The 22,990-nt window shown below is 50.4% G+C and overlaps 1 pseudogene; it reads right to left on the bottom strand.

Moving 5' to 3' along the window:
- LOC125117759 (pancreatic progenitor cell differentiation and proliferation factor-like) overlaps positions 1-22,990 on the bottom strand; it is a 76,719-nt pseudogene that overhangs the window by 36,743 nt on the left and 16,986 nt on the right.

Here is a 22,990-nt window from a genome sequence, read left to right as displayed (position 1 = left end):
TAGTTTGGTGTTAATGCGGTACCTCCGCCCCTTTCATGGATGCTGTTGGCATGCCTTTTTCTATCCTTTAACTTTCCACGCTTGTACATCTCCTTTCAATCTAAAATGTGTCTTCTGTGTTAAGTATGTCCTTGAGCCTTGTGTTTTAAGAATCCAGTTTGGCAGTCTCTGTCTTTGGATTGGATTGCTTGATCCATTCGCATTCTGGTCTGCGTCCCCTGGCGTAATACACCTGCTGCAGGAGTGTGCTGGGCTGCGGGGGTTCCCTGGTTTTCTGGGCTCGTACTCCTGGTGTGAACCCTCTGCCTGCGAATGAGCTGGTGTGACGTCAGTTGAGTCCTCAGTCCTGTTGTACTTGGGGTAGATAGTCTGCCCTCCAAGGTAGGGCTGGGGGCTGGAGAAGGGAGCCTCCTCCTTATAGTCCTGCCTGCCTTCAATTCTGAAGGTGTGAGAAGCCCCGGTCACCTCCCCTTTTCACAGTGAATCTGTAGCTCCACTGGGAGTGAGGTGAGGAAAGAGCTCCTGTCTTCTTAGCTGCACCTGCCCATGGCTGGGGGTGGGAGAGCAGCTCAGATTCTAGACTCCGACTGTTCTTTCTGAGACTTAGTAGATTTTCTCGAATGGGTGTTTCTCCATTTGCTAAATGCCCTTAGGACAATTTCCTGAGGCTATAGAGAATTGTTTTATTTTTTATTTTTTAATTTTTATTTATTTATTTTTTTTGTCTTTTTGCTATTTCTTGGGCCGCTCCCGCGGCATGTGGAGGTTCCCAGGCTAGGGGTCCAATCGGAGCTGTAGCCACCGGCCTACACCAGAGCCACAGCAACGCAGGATCCGAGCTGCGTCTGCAACCTACACCACAGCTCACGGCAACGCTGGATCGTTAACCCACTGAGCAAGGGCAGGGACCGAACCCGCAACCTCATGGTTCCTCGTCGGATTCGTTAACCACTGCGCCACGACGGGAACTCCCGAGAATTGTTTTAGAACATAATTTTCACTAGTTAAGTAGTTGTGTTTCTGGGAAGAGTGTGGTCGCTGGGCTCCCTAAGCTGCCATTCCAGAATTCCGCCTCTCAAGGTGACTCTGAACTACATGGAATAAAACTCTGCTTTTTTTTCCCATTGCCTGCATTGGTCTGTGGGCTGCAAATCACCACGGTCGCTTGGTGGAAAGGTGGAGCCCAAGTATCTTTATTTGCAATATGTGATGCTTCCCTGATGTTACTCATTAAATATTTGCAATGCCACATTTTTGATCCAGAGGAGGAAACTCACTGTTAGAGCTGCAGTTTTTGCTCCATGAATATTTAGCCCAACAACTTGTGAATTGTTATTACCAAATGCCTTTAGACCAGTGGTCTTGTTCTCGATTTAAATCCTCGGCTTGGTCTTAGAGATGCACTTGCTATTTTGCATTTGTTCCCTGGGGAGACATTTCGTCCAGCCAGGGTTTTTATGGGGTTTTATGATGAGACGACAACCTTCTGCAGGTCCTAAGAGAGTTTGGTCATGTGTGTATTCCGTTAAACTCTTCGAGATTTTGGTGTTTGATGGACCATGTCTCCAATCTCCCCTACCCTCGCTCTTGGTGGTAGACCAGTACGCCAAAGAAACCAACGCAAGGAGCCCAGTCACCTTTACGCTGTGCTGCGTTCTCTGATCTTTGGTGAAACTTCGTGGAGCGGGGGTGTCGTTTCTTCCCTTTGCCTTCAAGGATGCCTTGCAGGGACTCGTTAGTGTCCTTCTGCCCGAGTCCAGCTCCAGCAGCCAGGGTGTTTCCCGAAGAGGAGGGGCGGCAGGTGCAGGAATGACGGAGACGCACACTCTCGAGTCGTGCTCACGCAGTCTCAACTCTGTTGGTGGATAGCAGTGACTTAAATAGGAGAACAGACTCTAACTTGCAGAAGCAATAAGAGTTAAAGATGAAGAAGCACATTATCCAGGCAGGGTACTCTCTAAACCCATTAAAAGATAACCAGGTGGGACCAGTCGATCACACTGGCCACAAATGTCAGGTGTAAGACTTCTCGTGGCCTTTGTGATGAACACAACTGCCTTGTGTTTTTAGGGCAGGTGCTTGGTTAGTAACTCAACAACCACAGCCTGTTTTACTAACTTATATTTAACCATCAGCAACAGGCCTTTACGCCTATTTTCTTTTTATAGATGAATAAATCAGCCAAAGAAAAACAATTTATCGAACTAATTAACAACTCTAAAGCTTCAAACTATATCTATAAAACCTAACAATTTCTTCTAAAACTACAAGTAGTAAATACCATTGTTATCTATGATTCTCTTAGAAGGAAAAGGAATCTTTCTAAAAACTCACGTAATTTAGGTGTAGATAACGAAGAGTTAATTTCCCAAATATTTAGCAAGCGAGAAGGACTCCCAAGATTTAGATAACAATAAGTTTTTTCTTTAAGGCAGGGAAGGAGGAGTTAAGGCACGGTAAGCAGAGCACAGAGTCATTGTTAAAAACAGGAAGGACAGAGATTTAGAAACATGTTTTCTCAGGCATTACAGCCTCATGCTTTCTGTGTGCTGGTGGACGTGCTGCTTTGCAGCCTTTCTTCAGAATCCCCTGGACTTTATCATCAGGCAGATTCTCTTCTTGAAAATTCTCTTCGTGGAGCTCGGCTCCCGGTATCCTTCACATGTCTCATGAGCTACACTGTACATGTCTATTTCCCATCCAGTACTCGAATCCACATCCACCAGGGAAGTGGCCCATTAGAACTGGTTCTTGTGGATCCCAGCTTTTAACCAGATATAGTTTAGTTTAACGCTTTTGCTCATGGAAACTGATTAGTCACTCCTCACTTTCTTTTTTTTTTCTTCCTGGCCTCACCGGAGACATAAAGAAGTTCCCCAGCCAGGGAATGAATCTGAGCCACAGCTGCAGCAATGCCAGATGTTTAACCAACTGTGCCACCCCAGAGATTGGACCCACGCCTCTGCAGTGACCTGAGCCACTGCAGAGACGATGCTGGATCCTTACCCTCTGTGCCATGGCGGGAACCGCAGCCCTCCCTTCCCTCTGTCACCCCAAAGCTTATTGCAGACTTACTGTGGGTGACACTCCAAGTATCTCGGGGACACAAAGAAATATTAGCGTGACTGTCTCGTGAGGACCCCTAATTCTCCCCATCAGATGGAGCTCCATGTGTTACGTTATGAAGCAGACGAAGGTTTGTTTTTGTCCTTTCGAGTCTCCTTTTGAAATTCTCTGCTGTATTCCTTCCTTCTCTCAATAGTGACTGCCTTTTATCTTGCCCTTCCTTTCATGCTTCCAAACAACACCCCCCCTGCATGGATCTAGGGCAAGGCTTCTGTCTTCCGAGGGAATCTGTGGGGCCAACACTTCTGGTTTATCGACTGTGCCCTGTGCAAGGGCCTCTGGCCGAGGGGGTGGTGTCGGGGGCAGAATTCAGACCTTACTGATACCCAAAGTGCTGAGTCCCTGTGGACTCTTCTAGAAAATGGAGTCCTGTCTGTAACTTCTCTGCCCTAATCCTAAATGGACCATCTTTGTCTAATTCTTATGAGGGTACAGTGTGCCAGCTGACATCCTGAAGATATCTGAGTTTTAGGGAAAGGACCAGTCCTTTATTATGGATTTTCAAAAACTCAAGGAGAAGAGAGGCTCTTTTAGGGGGGTTGGGGGAGCCGCTTTGTGATGACGAGGTCCTAAGATGAAGCTTGAATTTGCCCCACTTCCGGGTAGAGTGGCCCTCGGGCCCGCTCCTCCTGTAGCCTGTGTGTGTGTGAGAAAATGAAACTGGCTTCTCCCCACATGGGTTGAGAAGTTAAGACTGAAGACCCCTGATGAGCGCTTTGCGTGAAGGTTTGAGCTGTGGATGTTGCCGGAAGAGAGAGGAAGACACTGCAACTCACACAGCAGCTTAACGTCAGTAACCTGGGGGGGGGGGGGGGCCTGGGCTCGGGTCCCTGGGAAGAATGAACCCACGAGGATCACTCAGGTCAAACCTGGGGCCCTGGAGTCCAGCATCTGGAGGAAAAATGTGCCGGCCACAGCCTCCAGCTGAGACCTGAAGGAGAACAGTGCTCGCAACCACCTGACAGCCCCGCAAGGGCAGCCTGTGCCTCTCAGGTTCAAGGTGAACGCAGAATGAGAGAAAACTATTAATGAAGCCGGAAAGCACATGGGCCTTTTATGGAAACGCTGGATGGTGTCTGCCTGTTAACTTAGGGAGAGAGAGAAAGAGGCCCGGGACTCTTAGCAGAGACGAGAGCCAAGCCGGTCGGCAGAAGTGAGGAAAGACAAGGCACCCGGGACGTCCCTGGCTGCGTGGACGGAGCCCTTGGCACTCTCCTTAGCTCTGGCCACAAGGAAGGGGACCCTGCCCCAGCACGCACACGTAGGCAGCCCTTCCTTTTTGGTTTAGGGTTTCTTGGGAACCCATGGCCAGGGTGCCCCTGGGTCCCAGGTCTAAGATCTTCCTCCTGTCGCCTGTCCCCAGATGGCAAAAGGGGAGAGTGAGCGGGAGAGTGAGTGAGCTCTCGTCGTGATTCTGTTGGAGTTTCTGGAGAGGATTTGTACACAATCAGAAGCAATGTTTGGAGGGAGCCAATGCATTTTATAACCTTGTAATATTTAGGAGGATTTTTTTTGGTCTCTTATTTCTGTGACTTTTGAAACAAAAGAAGTTTATTTGGCCCTCATTTTGTGGGAGAGAACAGATCACATATGCAAATTGAACCTCACATGATGAAGTCTTGGTGATTAGCATTTTAAAATGTAATTTATTAATGGCTAGGTCTTGCAAAGAGACGTGGTTGCATTGCAAAAAGGGCAGCTCATGAAACCACTAATGATGAAATTAGTATGCATGGAGGTGGACCACTGTTTTTCCTTTAGTGATGTGCTCTCCTGTTTATTATAGTAAATAATATAGTTAACAATGGCTCTAAGAATTTTGTTTTGTAAAATTTTTCTGCAAACCAGATAACGGCTTCATTTTTGAGCCCCCCCCTTTTTTTTTGCTTTTTAGGGCCGCACTTGTGGCATATGGAGTTTCCTAGGCTAGGGGTTGAATCAGAGCTATAGCTGCCGGCCTAGACCACAGCGGTAGCAACACCAGGTCTGAGCTGCATCTGCAGTCTACCTCCCAGCTCATGGCAACACCAATCCCTAACCCACTGAGTGAGGCCAGGGGTCAAACCTGCAACCTCGTGGTTCCTAGTCGGATTCATTTCCGAGGTGCCATGATAGGAACTCCTTGAGTCGCTTTTTACTGTTACAGGAAGGAGTGGAAGTTGACATTGCCGTGAGCTACAAGCACGCGCTGGTACGTGTTGAATTCCACTCAGCCCAGTGGCAGACCCGCTGCGTATAGTAGGGCGTTCACGTCGAGACTCTCATTGGCAAAACCGTCCTCCGTACTTTTCACACAAGGGGTGTTTCGTTGGGTGGATGCACGTCAGGGTGGGTCTTGGGGTTGATCGGCGTGTGGTTTCACCAATTGCCATCCCCCTCTCCCCACCCCCATGATAGAAGAAGGCTTCATGGAAGACGCTTCATGAGATACGGAGCACGGACGTCTGCCAGGCTTAGTCCTACAGATACGATGTGTCTGTTTAATGGGCGTTCCCAAGCTTGTCTTTGCAGCAGATTCATCTGAAGAACTTACTAAAACGCAGATGCTGGGAGTTCCCTTTGTGGCTCAGTGGTAACAAACCCAACTAGTGTCCATGAGGATGCGGGTTTGATCTCTGACCTCGCTCAGGGGGTTAAGGATCCTGTGCTGCCGTGAGCTGTGGTGTAGGTCGCAGGTGAGGCTCGGATCTGGTGTTGCTGTGGCTGTGGTGTAGGCTGGCGGCTACAGCTCCGATTCGACCGCTAGCCTGGGAACCTACATATGCTGCAGGAGTGGCCCTAAAATGACAAAAACATAAACAAACCTCAGAAAATGCAGATGCCTATCTCTCCCTCTGATGAGTGTGTTGTGTGTGTGTGGCGGGTTCGGGTATCTGTATTTTTTTAAATAAGCTCCTCGGAAAGTCCTGATAAATACTGTATGTTTACCAATAAACCTTCAGTGTTCTAGTACAGTAATTTTAAAAAGCCACATCCTGAATTCTTTTTACCATGAAAACTTGTAAGTCTTTACAAGGTCTCCTTACTGGACTCTTTTCTGTTCATTGCAAATTACCCTGGACAGTAAAGCGTGGTGTAACACACCAGGGAGTCAAATGCAGATGATTAATTCTGCTCAATAACTCAGTTTATCAATTTCATAATAGACGTCAAGTGTTTAAATATTGTAATAAGTGATCTTTGAATACTAAATGTGTTTACTATTTTAACAGCCTTTATTTTATTACCTGGAACTGAGATAGGCTCCAGGATTGTTCAGTAACTATTATTTATAGGATTCTTGTTGAATCAATACAGTGCCCCCCTCATGCCAGCTCACACCTGTGCTAAAGGTTTTCGGGCCCCAGGAAAAATGGCCTGAGAGAATGAGCTTACTCGAGAAAATGTAATTGAGATGAGAGTTTTAAATTCATTGATTTTGGAAACTTGGCTTTCCTTAGCGTAAAAATCAGTTTTAAGTGTTTTTGAAAAAGGATTATGAGGGATTTGCATTTGTTTAATGTGAACTAAACTTCTGCAAGTTGCCTGAAATGTCACCATTACAGATTTAATCCTGTAAATTATAGTCTCTGGCGTGTCTGTCACAGTGAAAGTGCTAGTTGGTGTCAGTCTAATGACATTTTGGAGGTATTGCCACTGAGTGAACAGGCCCCTGTGGTTGAAACGGAAGATTTGCAGTTATTAACTTTGTGTCCTGGGCCAAGGCATCTGACTCCCTGAGCTCTGCGCGGAGTTGACACCTGCGTAGGATGTAACAGTATCTAAGCATCCCTCTTCTCAAGTGTAGCCCTTTTTCTCTCTGCAAAACGCAAATTCATTGTCAGACATCCAAAGTGGAATCTACTCGAGAGCGTGGACACCCGGTTTTTCTCGAGAGCGGCCCTCGATGGGGAAGGAGACAGGACTGGTCCCTTGGGCGTCAGCACTGCTGCCCGTGGAAGGCGCTCTTTCCCCCCCCCCCCCCCCCCCCGTATTCCCACCTTCTCTGCTTTCTCATCTCGCCTTTTCTTTTTTTTTTTTTTGTCTTTTGTCTTTTTGCCATTTCTTGGGCCGCTCCCGCGGCACATGGAGGTTCCCAGGCTAGGGGTTGAATCGGAGCTATAGCCGCCAGCCTACGCCACAGCCACAGCAACGCGGGATCCGAGCCACATCTGCAACCTACACCACAGCTCACGGCAACGCCGGATCGTTAACCCACTGAGCAAGGGCAGGGACCGAACCCGCAACCTCGTGGTTCCTCGTCGGATTCGGTAACCACTGCGCCACGACAGGAACTCCTCATCTCGCCTTTTCTCTGGTCCTTCCTTGGGAGCCCAGGGCTGGGCCAGAGACCCCCCTCGGTGCTGTTCTAGCCCCGCATCCCTCCTGGAGAAGTGGAGACAGGATTTTTCTTCTCCCACCAAGCTGGCTGCCGTCTTTGTAGGTTATGGTGCCCTTCTCACCCAAACCCATGTCCCAGGGGCTCTGAGCTGTCTCCCGACTGAGTTTATCATTCTTAATATTTAGGGTAAACATGCCTCATGCTGGAGGAGAAAGGACACAGGGGCAGAAATGACAGTGGCTGGAGTGGGAGCGGGAGAAGTCTGGCCTCATTAAACGTCTGCATTCGGAGAAAGGAGTTTGAATTGGATGGAAAATGGGGCCAAGAGTGCTCCGAGCTGGAAGGAGGTGCTTCTCGCTGGCAGGAAGTTTGCCAGGGCGCGCTTCCAAGGTCATGGCCGGTGGAGGGAGGAGAGGAGGGGCGGCTGAGGTGATGCTGGCATCGCGGTGTCGACAGCGGCCCCAGCAGGCGGCCCCCGGGTGCTGGGAGGCTGGTCCCATGGTGCCTGGGCCTTTTGCTCTCACGCTGGTTGTTCACTGGGTGTGGCTGCCCTGCCCCAGGGTGGACCTGGGTGAAGGAGGTTTCTTTGTCTGAGGGCACTTTGCAGAGAGGGTGGCAGCCGAGGGATGCCAGCCCCCTGGGGGTGGGGGGCAAATCCTTCATCCCTGAAGAAAGAGCCGGGTGGCGCCCATTACGGGCCATCCCTCCTGTGTCTTAGGGATCTGTTGTCCTTGGCAAGATGGTTATTTGAAAATGGTTAGGTGCCTTGGACACAAGACGGTCCTTCGGGCTGTAAGGTAGGAAGCTACGTGAAGGCGGTGGGTTGACCGCACAAGGCTCTTCGGGAGAGTGAGTGGCATAAACACAAATCACCATTCCGCCTAACGGCACCTGCTCCCGTACAGTTTGCACTCGACTGGCACCGCAGCAGTGCTGAAACGTGCCACCTTGCTTTGCGTCTGGAAACCCCTGCTGGTGGCGGGCCGTGTTTCATTCCCATTCTGCTGGTTGTCAGCAGTTTTGTGATACAATTAGAGGCATGTCATTCCCAGAACAAATGAGCCGTTTTGAATATTGGGAGATGCGTAATTCAGTGTGGCACGAGACTGTAGAGCAGTTGAGTTTAGAGGGACGGATGTGCCCGAGTGTGGCCCGAACACCCTGAGAGATGAGGAGCTCGGCAGCCCCCCTCCTCCCTGATTGACTGTGGAGTGAAGCGGCGTCCGAGGAGGACGACGGCGCAAAGCCACGCGCCCGCGGCTCTGTGGCCGCCCGCGCCTGTGGAGAGCCGGGATCGCATGTCCCCTTGGACCTGGGGACAGTACAGTTGGAGGAAGCGAGAGCTGTAAGTAGAAGCTCTGTTAAGACCAAAGAACATCGCGGTAGTGAGACTGCTGTTTTCCTGCGACGGAGGTTCAGCCGGAAGTGAATGGTTTTCCTCTTCTTTCAAGAAAACACACGTGGCTTTGAATCTTGGATTTCTCTCTCTCTCCGCTGAACTCATCAAACGGCTTTACATGATCCTTCAGGCTGAGTGTGATTACGGAGGGGAGACGGCAGCAGGGGTCGGTCAGCTACAGGGAGTGTTTAAACGTGGGGAGGGGGCGAGAGAACCCAGCCACCTTGCTGAGCAAAGAGAAAGCCATTGGCTGAGCTGTGACAGGCTGGACCCAGGTCGCAGGACGAGCAGGCTCGGCAGCGCCCCCGTCACTGGCCCTCTCCGGCACTGCCCTCCCCACGATCCACGTTGTGTCTTAGGGGGCCGGTGAGAGGTTCACGTGGCTGCTGTACCCCTCACGGGGTGGGGGGGCTGACGGCCTGCACGGAGCCTCCGATCCCGTCTCCCAGCGTGCACTCCTCTGTCCCTGATTCTTACCCACCACCCGTTTCACGTTCCCTCAGTGGGTTAATCTAACAAGGAGCCCAGCTGATACCTTCTTTAAACACGTGTCTCTGTGAGATCTGCAGCGAGAGGATGGCTTCTACGGTGGCTTCTAACAGGTCCTGACAGCCCGAGAGCGCGCTCTCTGTAATGCTGACCTTCCTTAGTATTATTTTTTTTTTCTTTGCTTTTTAGGGCCGCACCGTTTCCAGACCGGGGTCCATCTGAGCTGTGGCTGCTGGCCTACGCCACAGCCACAGCCACACTCGATCTGAGGCATTGTCTACGACCTACACCACAGCTCACGGCAACGCCGGATCCTTAACCCACTGAGCGATGCCAGGGATCAAACCCGCAACCTCATGGTTACTACTCAGATTCTTTATTGCGGCGCCACAAGGGGAACTCCAATACTGACCTTCCTTTAAAGCCCACCTCCACTCAGTATTCCGCAGTCGTGGTTTCATTCTGCATGAGCCCTGGGCACACGTTAGAAGGGTCCTGAGGACGAACCTGACGATCTGACACCTGCAGGCTCGGCGTCTGTTCCACGAGGTGGGGGAAGGGTCCCTTTTTCAGAGGGAAGCCGACCAGCTAGTGTCTACACATCCCTGTGGCCTCTTCTCAAAACACTTTGTTGGTTTACACTTTATAAATAGTCGCTGACCAACCCCCAGCCATCAATTCCTTTTCTTTGTAAAATGCCGTTCCCCAAGGGACGCCAGCTGCCAGTGTTGCTGAAATGAAAAGAAAGCGAAACAGTCTAAAAAGGCAAAAAATGGTTCTTAGAAAATGTAACCCAAACTTCAAGTATAGAATGCCAAATTGAATAAGGACGTAAAGTTGTGGTGTGATGACAGCTGCCACACATCGTGTCTGTTAACAAGAAAAACCCGGAGTTCCCATCGTGGCGCAGTGGTTAACGAATCCGACTAGGAAGCATGAGGTTGCAGGTTCGGTCCCTGCCCTTGCTCAGTGGGTTAAGGATCCGGCGTTGCCGTGAGCTATGGTGTAGGTTGCAGACGCGGCTCGGATCCCGCGTTGCTGTGGCTCTGGTGTAGGCCGGTGGCTACAGCTCTGATTGGACCCCTAGCCTGGGAACCTCCATATGCTGCGGGAGTGGCTCAAGAAAAAGGCAAAAAGACAAAAAAAAAAAAAAGAAAAAAAAAGAAAAAAAGAAAAACCTGTGTGAGAAACGCGGTGGGTATTCCAGGCAGTGCGCTGGTTCAAGCGAAAAGGAGACTTGGATGAAATAGAATCCCAGGCGTTGGTGCAAATGATCCTGTGATGTCACCAGTGGTGCAGTTTCTAGGGTCCTATTAACCAGCTGCTTATCGCAGGTCAGCAAGGATGGGGACACTGGCTGTCCGTGCAAGTGCACTTCCTCCAGGGCCCAGGGGTTGCTGGAGGAGTGGGCGTGGGGGTCACGTGTTGAGTAAAAGACCAAACCTTATATTTAAAAGAGCCTGACAGGAGTTCCCACTGTGGCAAAGCAGGATGGATGGTGTTTCTGCAGCACCAGGACACAAGTTTGATCCTCAGCCCAGTGCAGTGGGTTATGGATCTGGTGTTGCCGCAGCCTCGGTATAGACCACAACTGCAGCTTGGATCTGATCCCTGGCCTGGGAACTCCATATGCTGCGGGGCAGTCAAAAAAAAAAAAAAAAAAAACCCGACACAGAAAACAAACATATGGTTATCAAAGGAAAGAAGTGTGTGTGGGGGGGAATAAATTAGGAGTTTGGAATTAACAGATAGACACTACTGTATATAAAATAGATAAACAGCAAGGAGCTGCCGTGTAGCACGAGGAACGATATTCCATGACTTGTAATAACCTATGATGGAAAAGAATCTGAAAAACTCTATGTAAACTGAATCACTTTGCTGTACACCTGAAACATTGTAAATCAAGTAAATACTCCAATATTTACTTATTTATGCCTTTTTTAGGGCTGCCTCTGCAGCATATGGAGTTTCCCAGGCTAGGGGTCGAATTGGAGCACCAGCTGCCTGCCAACACCACAGCCACAGCAACGTGGCATCTGAGCCATGTCTGCGACCTACACCACAGCTCAAGACAACACTGGATCCTTAACCCACTGAGGGAGGCCAAGGATATAATCTGCATCCTCATGGATCCTAGTTGGGTTCAGTAATCGCTGAGCCACGCAGGGAACTCCCTCTTCTTCTTCTTCTTTTTTTTTTTCTTAAAACGCCTTGGCAAGGAGAGTTCTGAGTGGCCAGGACTGGGAGCTCGTCCAGGTTTGGGCAACAAGGCAGGCTCCATGACGGAGGACCTACTCTTTTTTATGAATTCCAAAATACTCAGAGGAAAGAGCAGAACGTTTCCGATGAGTTTAAGTTTGTTTGTCAGGGTGCTTTTTATGAGTCTGGGCACTGGTGAGTTGTGTTTCATGATCAGTAGAGTTAATAGTCGTGAGAGATTTGTCGGTCTTTGTGTACAGAAAACACGAGCACAACTGTGAACACAGAGTGGGAGGTGGGGTGGAAAAGCAGGAGCGAGCAAGAAGCAGCAGAGTCATCACAACCTACTCGGGAGACTCTGGCTTCCCGATGATGAACGGCAGGAATCGAACCAAGCTTTCGCCCGATAGCCGCGAAGCTGGGCGCAGTGCCGAGAACAACTGTTTTCAAATGTCCACGCTGCAGCAGGGCCCGTGATCCCAGAGAGAAGGAAAAACCAGGGCAAGCTCTGTAACCACCGTGGTTTCCGGAGGCAGCTTCTGAGCGGACGTAGGGCACAGAGCCCAGGGGAGCACAGGAGTCTTACCACCAAGGAGACTGAGGGCTGGGGTTGGGGGGCTGCTGGGGTCGGTGCATTTTGCCAAGCAGAGTAGAAAGAGAGCTCCAGAAATTTGCAGAGAGGCCCCCGCCTCTGAATACTAAGCCGCCTTTTCACTGGATGAGGCGACACGTGGCCGAGCACACGAACAACTCTTGGGGAGCTTCAAGCCCCATGACTTCCCCTCTCTCGCTGCACAGGAGGACCTTGCCGTCTGACCGGGCATAATGGGAAGGCCATGTCCAACGCCTCGGGTCCTCTGCCGACTCCCCAGGAAGGCCAGGATTTGGGAGAAAGTCTCACTGAGCCATCGAGGAAAGCCTGCTGCTGATCAGAAACCCTCAGCCTGGGCCCCGCTGAGATTTCGGGCTGAGAATCCTCTGCTGGGAGGGCCCTGTCCTGTGGATGATGCGATGTGCATCCCGGGCTCTACCCACTAAATGCCAGTAGCAGCCCCCAGGTGTGGCAGCCAATGCATTGTCCCCAGCTGAGTCCCACTGCTAGAGGCCCTGCGTGACAAAATTTTAAAATAAGCCTAATGTAAATCAACTATCATAAATTTTTTTCAAGCCCCAAAGGGACGAAGGCGATTGGCAAGTCAGCCTGGGGAAACAAACCTCAATGTTCTCGAAAGAAAGAAGACAAAATCCATGCAGTAAAAAAGGCTGAATTTCTAATGTTCGCTGGACAAACTGATCTCAGGGAGACAGACAGCAGTGGGTGATGGCTGGAAGCGAGATTTTAATTTTCTGCTCAGGAATTGAACCTCGGCAGCCTGGATAAAAACCAGGAATCCCAGCCGCTAGACTAGGTAGAGGCTAAAAGCAGAATTGCCCTGATTCTTGCCCCTGTTGAAAGCAAGAATATTTCAAGGAGGCAAAGACTGTAAAAATGGGTATAAAGTTGATTGTTAGAGACACAGTACAGCATGTGGGAGAGCCCACAAAGAGCCTATTTATCTAAGGCAGAAGCAAAGCAGTAACACCCTGCCCCCCCGTCCCCAAGAAGCGCGGGTGTGGGTGCCCCCTGAATGAGGCGTGCGCCAGAGAGGTGCTTTAAATCCTTTCCATGGGGCACTTCTTCCAGGTCCTTGCCTGCCTTTGGCCGGTCAGCTCGTTTTATCTTCCACCTGTGATGCTGCCCTGATCTGCGTGCACATCTTTCCGCCAAGACGGGTTCCAGAGAAGAGCATGGTGGGAAGGTTGTCTAGACTTATTATGGCCTGGCACCCCCTCCCTTTCTAACCCAGAGGGGTCTCTCTGCGCACGTGGAGTTGGGGTCCCCCTGACCCCAAGGATGGGAAGTACGTGACCTCTCGGTCTTTGGCCCAGGCCGGGCTCAGCCCCTCTTCTGATCCGTCATGACCACTGTTTGCACAGAAGCCAGGGACCAATGACTGGCCTTGTGCCCATTGTTATTTCTAACTTGAAGTACTGATGGGTGGCTGGTTGTAAATGTTTATTCCGGAGCCCAGCTGCCTCCCGCACCAGGAAGTGTAAACAAGAGGCCAGTTGTCGATGTCTGTCCCGGAGCCCATCCAGCTCCTGCCTCAAGTCCATGGTGAACACAGCTGCACAATCACCTGATAGGAACAAAGGCCTTGCCTCCCCCGCTGCTGCCCGTGCTCAGCCCCCTTCAGGACCTGCCCCAGGTGGGGAGTCCTTCTGCCCCAGGCCACAGCCCTTTTCTGGGTGATTGATATGAGGGTACAAACACCTGGCCCCCTCGAGTCAAGCTGGGAAATCGCTGAAGAAGTTGAAAAATGACTAATAAAGGTGATGACAGCCAATCAGTAAAATCTAACAGAAGCAGGTGAAAAAAAAGGAAATAGGAGAGAAAGCTAATAAAAAACACATCACAGGGTGATTGACTTAGACCAACCACATCAATCGTTATCTTCAACAGAAATATACTCAGTGCTCCGTTAAAGGACAGATTATTCCCTGAGAAAAGCAGCAAGATGATATAAATGCCACTTGCAAAAAATGCCTTTTAAACAGGAACCCAAGGCGGCTTTAAACGTGGGACAAAAAGGCGCATCATGCAAAGGTTCGTCACAGAAGGCAAGCTGAATGCTCCTCCAGGTCTCGTGCTGAAGTTCCAGCCCCAGCCTGACTGTGTTTGGAGATGAGGCCTTGAAGGCGGCAGTTAAGGTACATGACGTCTGAGGGGTGGGGCCCGGGTCCCGAAGGGTTAGTGTCCTTGGGAGAAGAGGAAGAGACACCAGGGCTCCCTCCCCCACTCTAACCCGCACCCAGAGGGAGAGCCGTGTGAGGACACAGCGGGGTGACAGCCGCCTGCAGCCGAGGAGAGAGTGCGCCCCAGAATCCGACCTGTGGTCGTGGTCTTCCAGCCCCCAGAACACTGAGCAAAATACCCGAGTCTGGGGCATTTTGTTACGGTGGCCCAGACAGGCTGATGCCGCTTCTGTGGCGATGTTAATATCTGCCAAATTAGACAACGGGAGAAATAGAGCATGTCATCAAGGGTCAGGACATTGCATCGTGAAAAAGGAATCGATGCTTCAGGAGGAGAAGCCTAGACGTGGCAGTTCTCACCCAGACGCCCAGCCCGTTGCCCAGCTGAGGGCAGTGTGGTCAGCCCGTCTGGGAAGGTTCGCGCCACCTTTCCCGGGGCAGCCCACATACCGAGTGAGGCAGCAGGGACTTGCACACTTGGACCCCACGCGGGATCCTGTGATGGGCCATGCTCACCCCGGGACTCCCTGCTAATGGTCAAGCACCTCCTCTCTGCTGTACCCGGGGACCACTTTTCTATTCAGGATGCTCCGTGTAGCCCAAGGCAGCGTTATCCTCTGGAGTGGTGGGGGTCTGCCGGAGACGCACCTGCTCTTGGAATCCCAGCACCTGGATCTGCAGGGCACGTGGCTCACCTGGGTGGGCAACTGGATTTGCTACAGAAATCTCTTCTGCCCCAGGGCACACCTGAAACAGGATTTCGGAAATAGCCTGTGTCAGACTCCAGAATATTCTTCTACCCTGCCATCAGTTGGATGGAAAGGCTGCAGAAAAGGCTGCTGTGCCTTTTTTTTTTTTTTTTCTCTCCAGTGGCAGGTGATACAAGTTTCAACAACCTGTCCTGTAAGGTAGATGGGGCATTTTGACCTGCCCTGGACCATTGGATGTAAAACTTCACTATTGTGGCAAACGGGTGAGACCCTGAATCCCCATAGAATTTTCCCTAACAGCTGGCAAGAAGAGAACTCCCTGGCACCTCTAGACATAACACTGATGGTTTATGTTTGATGATTCTGGACAGGGGTTTAGAAACACCTCTGGAATTAATAGGTTAGAATTCTAGATCTTTTTCTTGTATTCAAGCTGCCATTGTGTTTCCTTTTTATTTGAACCGTTGTCCTGGAAACCTTTGAAGCCAACTTGGAGCTGGTTTGGATGTGGGTCTCTCGAGAGCATCCGAATTTGCTCCTTCGATCTCTGCAAAGGAGAATGGCCGTGGGAAATAGGAAGGAAGCTGACTTGTGTTCCACCTGTGGCCTCTTTTCCCTGCAGTGAGTCTGTAATGGTAGATGTGTTTAAAAATCCATGGAAGCAGTGGCGCTTCTATAGATGGAAGATTGTTTTGAATGCATGTCAGCATCATACACAATTTTGCATTTCAAATGAAATGTCTACTAAAACACGCATGCCAGGACACAGTGGAAAAAACACAGGCCGATTTGAACAAAATAGGACAGTGCCGCTTGGATTTAAAATAGTGGCATAGATAAAAATGTATTATTCATATTGATGCTTTCCGTTGCCTTGAGATGGAAAATGGTTACTGCCAGCTCTGAGTAAATACGTGAGTTGGTACCTTAGCAACTGTGATGTGTTCACCCAGCTTGATGGGAAAGGTGGAAATCCCTTGTCACCCTCCAGTTGTCCCTTCTCTCCCTCAGGGTCTAACTGTCCTTTCACCTGCTCTTCTTTGTACATCTATTCAGGTCGGGGGGTGGTTTCTGTCTTTCTTCAGAAGGTTCTTCTTTGTATGTATCTTCCAGAGACTCTTGTGGCGTCAGGACAGTGGTCTGGTCTGGGATGAGGGATGGGCATGAGATTGGGCTGCTCGTGCTCAAAGTCAAATTGTGCAAAGGTCAAGTTCAAAGAACTTTGGCTCAGGCAAGATGATGAAATGAGGCCTTGTGGACCCAGGAACTCGTGGAGGTCAGATAGCAAACGCTGGACAGGAAACTGAGCAATAAAATGTCCAGAATCTATGCTAACCAGTCAGCAGAAGAAGAGGCCAGAATTAAAGCAGGAAACGTAACTGTGCTTGTCTGGGGAGTGAGGGCGTTCCTGTGGAGGAGAGGGGAGGAGTTTGTTTGTTTGTTTTTTCGTTTTTAAAATTTCATGGAAGTGGAGTTGATTTCCAGTGTTGTGATCGTTTTTGCTCTACGACAAAGTGATTCCGTTACACGTATACACATACTCATCCTTTTTCAGACTCTTTTCCCACCCAGGTTGTCTCAGAATACTGGGTAGAGTTCCCTGTGCTGTAAGGTCCCCATCGACCACCTATTCCATATACAATGGTGTGCAGATGCCAGTCCCAGACCCCCAACCTTTCCCTTCCCCCAACCTGTGCCCTCTGGTAACCCTACGTTGTTTTCAAAGTCAGTGAGTTTGTTACTGGTTTGTAAATAAGTTCACTTGTATTTTTTTTTTTCTTTTTTAGATCTCACATAAAAGGTGTATCATAGGATGTTTGTCTTTCTCTGACTTGGTTCACTTGGGATGAGAATCTCTAGGTCCATCCATGCTGTTGCAGATGGCCTTATTTCCTTCTTTTTTATGGCAGAGTAGTATTCCATTGTGTATGTGTACTCCATCTTCTTGGTCCAGTCCTCTGTCGATGGACATTTAGGCGGCTTCCATGTCTCGGCTACTGAAAAGAGTGCTGCTATGAACATTGCTGTACGTATATCTTTTTGAATTACGGTTTTTCTCCAGGCAGACGTCTAGGAGTGGGGTTGCAGGATCATATGGTAGTTCTATTTTTAGTTTTTTGAGAAACCTCCGCACCGCTTACCAGTTTACAGTCCCATCACCAGTGTAGGAGGGGTCCTTTGTCCCACATGCTCTTCGGGATTTCTTGTTTGGAGACTTTTTGGCATTGGCCGTGCTGACCAGTGCGTGGTGGTAGCGCACCGTGAGGTCATCATACCTGAGGGCAATTGACCGCAGACAGAGTTGCGCCCAGGGAATTAAATTGTACTTACACTGTGCTGTGTAATTTGTGGTTTAAAACCAAGCCATTGTTAGTAAATACGAGTCTCAGACCCCAGCGATTTTAAATGTCTGAGTGTAATCTGTATTCAAGCTCTCATTCCGCCAGTCGCAGTAATTGCAGGCTTCCCCTTCTCGCTTTTCCCAGGACGATGTCCCGTTTCTGAGGGCGAGCACTGATTGGAGCTGGGGTTCTGTGTCATCAGTCCAGAAGGACAGTGACGGGACCTTCTTCCCTGCCACCCTTCCTGCCCCCCCCAGAGCCAGAGTCTCCCGCCGCCTCCGGCCTCTCCAGACCAGGCCTGGGGTAGGCTGTCCTCGTGATACACCAGCAGCTCTTAGAAGGTCTCCGTGCTCTTTCTCACTGCGATGGAGTGTGCCTTCTCCCAGCGTCCCCACCCCCCCCAGCCCTTCAGTGGTCACGGCCGAGGAAGGGGCGGGGCCTTTGGTGGGAAAATGCATCTCAGTGGCTGGACCTGATCATGCGGAGCCACTCTTCTCTCCAGGAAGAGGCTCGAGACGCGGAGGATCTCTTAGTCCCCGTAAGAGTTTGTACGTCTCGTTCTTCTCCTCTCAGGTGACCTTCTGCTCCCCAGAGAATTTAATCTCCAAGAACTACAGCAGGCTGCCTTCCTTCTCGTCTCTTCCTTTGTGGGCAGGATGACCAATCTTACTGAATGTTGTTGTATTTTTTCACTCCCAGCTTCCTCCCAGCCCACGATTCTGCCAGCCAGCCATGGTGTGTGAGTCTGATCATCCCATGGTGTGTGAAGCCACTGATTGCAGGGGACGCGGGTTAATCTGTAGGGCTTTGTATCCATTCGTGACTCTATGAGTCTTCCTGGAGGTTCTAGATGCGCTTTCACACAGTCTGGGCTCAGATTTTCATTTGCACATCAGATGCCTACAAAATGTAATCTATTTTCCAAAATTTAGTATCTGATTTGAGGCACCATTCCGTCGGGGTGATAGAAATTTCATATCCATTTGGGGGCTCTTCCTTCCCCACTTTCCCAGGGCAGCATCTAAGGTCTGTGGGCTCGTGATGACAAGACATGGGGAGAAGGATGCCCCAGGAGTGAGTCTCAGAGTCATTCACAGCAGGCCAGGAGGTCCTAGACCTCTCTGGTCTTTGGTCCAGTCTGTGTCTGCACCTGCGGGCTGTTTCCATTCCATGTAACTTGTGAGAGTCTAAGGACGTTTTCACTTACACGTGAACGGTCATGGCTTTAACGTTCTGAGCACATGGATTACAAAGACAGAGGAAAGTTAAAGAGATTGCTGGAGTTCCCTGGTGGCTCTGTGGTTAAGGATCTGGTGTTGTCAGTGCTGCGGTGCTGGTTCCATCCCTGGCCTGGGCATTTCTCCATGCCATGGACGTGGCCAAAAAAAAAAATAAAAGATTGAGGATTGTAGGTGTAAATAGTTTATTTTCAGGAAAGGGCCTTCAAAGGAAATTCTCACTCTTTCACCACTCTCCCACTGCTCCTAGAAGAAAGTGCAGCCTCCAAACCCTGAGCAACCGGGTCAAATCTTCCTAAACGCGGGTGAGACAGAATATTAACTCAGGCAGTCCGCGTAGGAGCGTGGGCTCCGATGGATTCTCTGGTGTGGATATTGATTAACTTTTGTGGCTTAAGGGCTCCAGGGAGTGACACCCCCACATTTTATTCTAGGAAATGTGCATGCCCCACAGGCTTTGTTTCCAATCGGAAATGCGACGCTCTAGCCCACTTCTCAACTGATGGAAAAGGAGTGAGGGAAGTGGTGACTTCATCTAAGGAAAGGACAAAGACACCTTAAAACTTGGGGGCCATTTCCCCCCCTAAAGCCCCTGTTGGACAAGGACTGAAATAGGTAACAGTAAGGCCCATGGGAGAAAACCACATCTTTCTGGACCCCCGTTGGTGCCCCTCCCCACCTTTAAGGGATAAAAATCCCTTTAGAGAAGGGGGGGTCTTCCCCCCCCCCCCCGCCACAGCCCTGGGAGCTATTTGCTTTCCTTCTCGTAAAGACTTTGCTTGCTTGCTGCCTGCGCCGTGGAAAGGAATCTGACTAGGAACCATGAGGTTGCAGGTTCGATCGCTGGCCTCGCTCAGTGGGTTAAAGATCTGGCATTGCTGTGGCTGTGGTGTAGGTCGCAGACGGGGCTCAGATCTGGCATTGCCGTGGCTGTGGTGTCGGCCGGCAGCTACAGCTCTTATTGGATAGAGAAGGGGGGGTCTTCTCCCCGCTCCCAGCAGCCCTGGGAGCTATTTGCTTTCCTTTAATAAAGACTTTGCTTGCTTGCTGCCTGTGTGTTCTCAGAAGTCATTCTTCAACTGCCATGAGCAAGAACTGGGACTCCGCTGTCAGTGGAGTGGGGGAATCATAAGAGGAAGGAAGCCCACGAGACCGGCATTTTTATTCCTGCTTTCATATCCCCAGCCGTTGATCTGAGTGCGGTTTCTACGGAAAATGTAATGAAGAGATGGGTCCTCTTTCTGCCTCTTTCGTTCCTGGTCTTAGCACCCGCGGCATATGGAGGTTCCCAGGCTAGGGGTCCAGTCGGAGCTACAGCCAACGGCCTACGCCACCGCCACAGCCACGCCAGATCCAAGCCGTGTCTGCAACCCACACCACAGCTAACGGCAGCGCCAGATCTTTTACCCACGGAGCGAGGCCAGGGATCGAACCTGCAACCTCACGGGTCCTAGTCCGATTTGTTTCTGCTGTGCCATGACGGGAACTCCATGATTTTAAAACATGACTTATTTTTTCCTGTCAATTAAGGGAACTTGGTTGATGTGGTGGTTCGAGGTGCTGCGGTGTCTCCTCCACGGTAGACGAGCTGTGCTCGGGGACACCCCTGAGAGATTCAACAGTGTAGTCTGCTCGGTTTCTCTTTTGTTTTACTTTTTCTGTTGTGCCAAGGACACGCCGCGTGACATCTACCCTCTTAGCAGGTTTTACGCGTGCAGCGTGATGCTCGTACCCACAGGCAGCGCGTCTCTAGAGCTCAGCCCTCTTGCAGAAGGGCCGCGGTGCCCGCTTCTCCCTCTCCCGGCCCCAGGCGGCCACCTTTTCCTCTGGTTTCTGCATTTGCCTGTTAGATGCGTCCCAGAAGTGGAATCGTGTGGCGTCTGTCCTGTGGTGATAAAGGGGTCTGAGCATCCAATAAGGTAGTCATCCGCCTTTAAAAAGAGAGGCATCTGTGTTTTTTTCAACCTGTGATCTGAAGCCCTAGGAAAGTCTCGGAGCCACCTTGGGGGGTGGGCGTGGGGAGGGCACATGGGGGTGGTTTGAGGAGCCCAAGGGCTGGTACCCTCCCCCCATCCCTGCCCACCCCCATTCCTTATGTCGTTGGGCTGCCAGGGGAGAAAGCGCCCGGGACTAGGTGATCTGGATCTGGTGATGGTTGTTACTTTAAGTGTTTCGCTCTGTTGGTGAAGTATGTGTCAGAGAGTTGTTTTTCTTGGTCACTGAGGAAAAGTGGCTCTCATTTCTAACGCTCTCTGAGGGTCTAAGATGGGACAGGGAGGTCCTGCTGGGGCTCAGCGGGTTAAGAACATGACATAGTGTCCGTGAGGATGCGGATTCGATTCTCGGCCGTGCTCAGCAGGTTAAGGACCTGGCATTGCCGCGCGCCGCGGTGTCGGTCACACGCGTGGCTCAGACCCAGTGTTGCCGTGGCTGTGGTATAGGCCTGTGGCTCTGGCTCGACCCCTAGCCTGTGAACGTCCACAGGGCGCAGGTGCGGCCCTAAAAAGAGGAAAATAAGATAAAACAAAAGTAAATGGGATAGGGGCTGAGATCTGCCTTTCCCGGCAGGTGCTTGGGCAACACGCGCTGGTGACGACACCCAGGAGCTATGACCGTCGCAGCTGCACCCCGGAAGCAGAGTCAGAGAAAAGTTGCTGAACCGCCAGCTGGACCCCCACCTCAAGGCAGCTCGTCCGCCTGTGAAGCAGGATTTCCGAGGGTGAGCGAAAGGAAATTCGTAAGGCTTGTTGGTGAAGCGTTGTTGTGAGATTCTATTGCAGTCACGGGCGTCTCAGCCGTCTCGCACCCCTCGGGTGCTTTTCCAGCCCCCAAAGAATGAAGCAGAGCGCGCTCCCCGCCCCGTATTCCCTCTTAGAATCAGCCGCGTGTGAGGGACGCCACAGTGGGTGGAAATAAACATCATGCATCGCTGATTCCTCTGGAGAAGCTGGGGTGAGAATGTGTGTGTTTTGCAAGTGCGAACTTGCCCTTCACAGGATGTCGCTGTGCTCACAGAGCCCACTAGGTGGTGCGTGAGCTGCGGCGATGGTGACCGGCTGCGCTGGACCCGTCACCGCCCGCTTCCCAGGACCCCCTCAGGCCAGAGGCCCCCAGAGCTCACAAGCCGGCCCTGAATCATCCCTGTTCCTGGGCCCGTCTCCCCGTCCTTCCTCTGGGAAAGCAGGGCCCAGGCTTCTGCTCCCTCTTAACACAGCACATGGTAGGTGTTTGAATTCTTTCTTTCTTTTTTTGTTTTTCTTCTTGCGTCCACACCTGCCGCATGTGGCAGTTCCTGGGCTAGGGGTCGAATCAGAGCTGCCGCTTCTGGCCTACACCACAACCTCAGCAACACCAGATCTGAGCCGAATCAGCTAACTACACCACAGCTTTCGGCAATGCAGGATCCTTAACCGGCTGAGCGAGGCCAGGGATTGAACCCTCCTTCTCACGGAGACTACATTGGGTCCTTCACCTGCTGAGCCACCAACGGGATACAGTATGATACATGTGATATAGATAGCATGTATACACACATACACACACACACACACACGAGATATAGTACACGAGGGCATGAAAGGATGTGTATGTCCATTAGTCATTAAGGAATCTAATCCAATCACAACGAGGTAGCTATCTCTTCAATTAGAAAAAAATCAGTGGGGACGCAAAATTCTGGGTAGATTGCATAAAAACTGGGTCTTTCATACACTGTTGGTGGGAATGTAAACTAGTACGTTTATTCTGAAAAATAAACGTTTGGTGGTTTCCCTTAAAACTGAGAATGGGTTTGCCATACATCCTAGCAATTGCACTTTTGGGCATTTTTTCCCAGAGAAATGAAAACTTATTTTCACATAGACACACAAATTTTCACAGCACACTTGCACACAGATGGTTCATAGCAGCTTTATTTATTTATTTGTTTACTTTTTCAGGGCCACACCTACAGCATATGGAAGTTCTCAGGCCAGGGATGGAATCCGAGCCACAACTGCAGCCTATGCCACAGCTTCCGCAGTGCTGGATCCTTAACCCAGTGCACCACAGCAGGAACTCCCCATAACAGCTTTGTTTATAATCACCTCTTAAGTGGGAGCTACCAAATGCTCTTCAGTGGATGAGTGGTTAAAAAAAGTGGTACTTCCATTCCATGGAAGGCTATTCAGCAGTAAATGGAAACAAACTACTGCGACATATGCACTAAGTTGGATGGATTTCTAGGAAAGTATACTGAGTTAAAAAAACGCAAAAGGGTATATATTGCGTGATTCTTTTTGTATAGCATTTGTAATACGGTTCTGAGTATTGAAATGAGTTCTGAATCTTGGAGTTACCTAGTTACAGAAATGAAAAAGCAGATGAAT

Source organism: Phacochoerus africanus, chromosome 16 (assembly GCF_016906955.1).
Source record: "Phacochoerus africanus isolate WHEZ1 chromosome 16, ROS_Pafr_v1, whole genome shotgun sequence".
NCBI classification, from domain to species: domain Eukaryota; kingdom Metazoa; phylum Chordata; class Mammalia; order Artiodactyla; family Suidae; genus Phacochoerus; species Phacochoerus africanus.
Note: the sequence above shows the minus strand (reverse complement) of the source record. Positions and strands in the feature narration are given on the sequence as shown.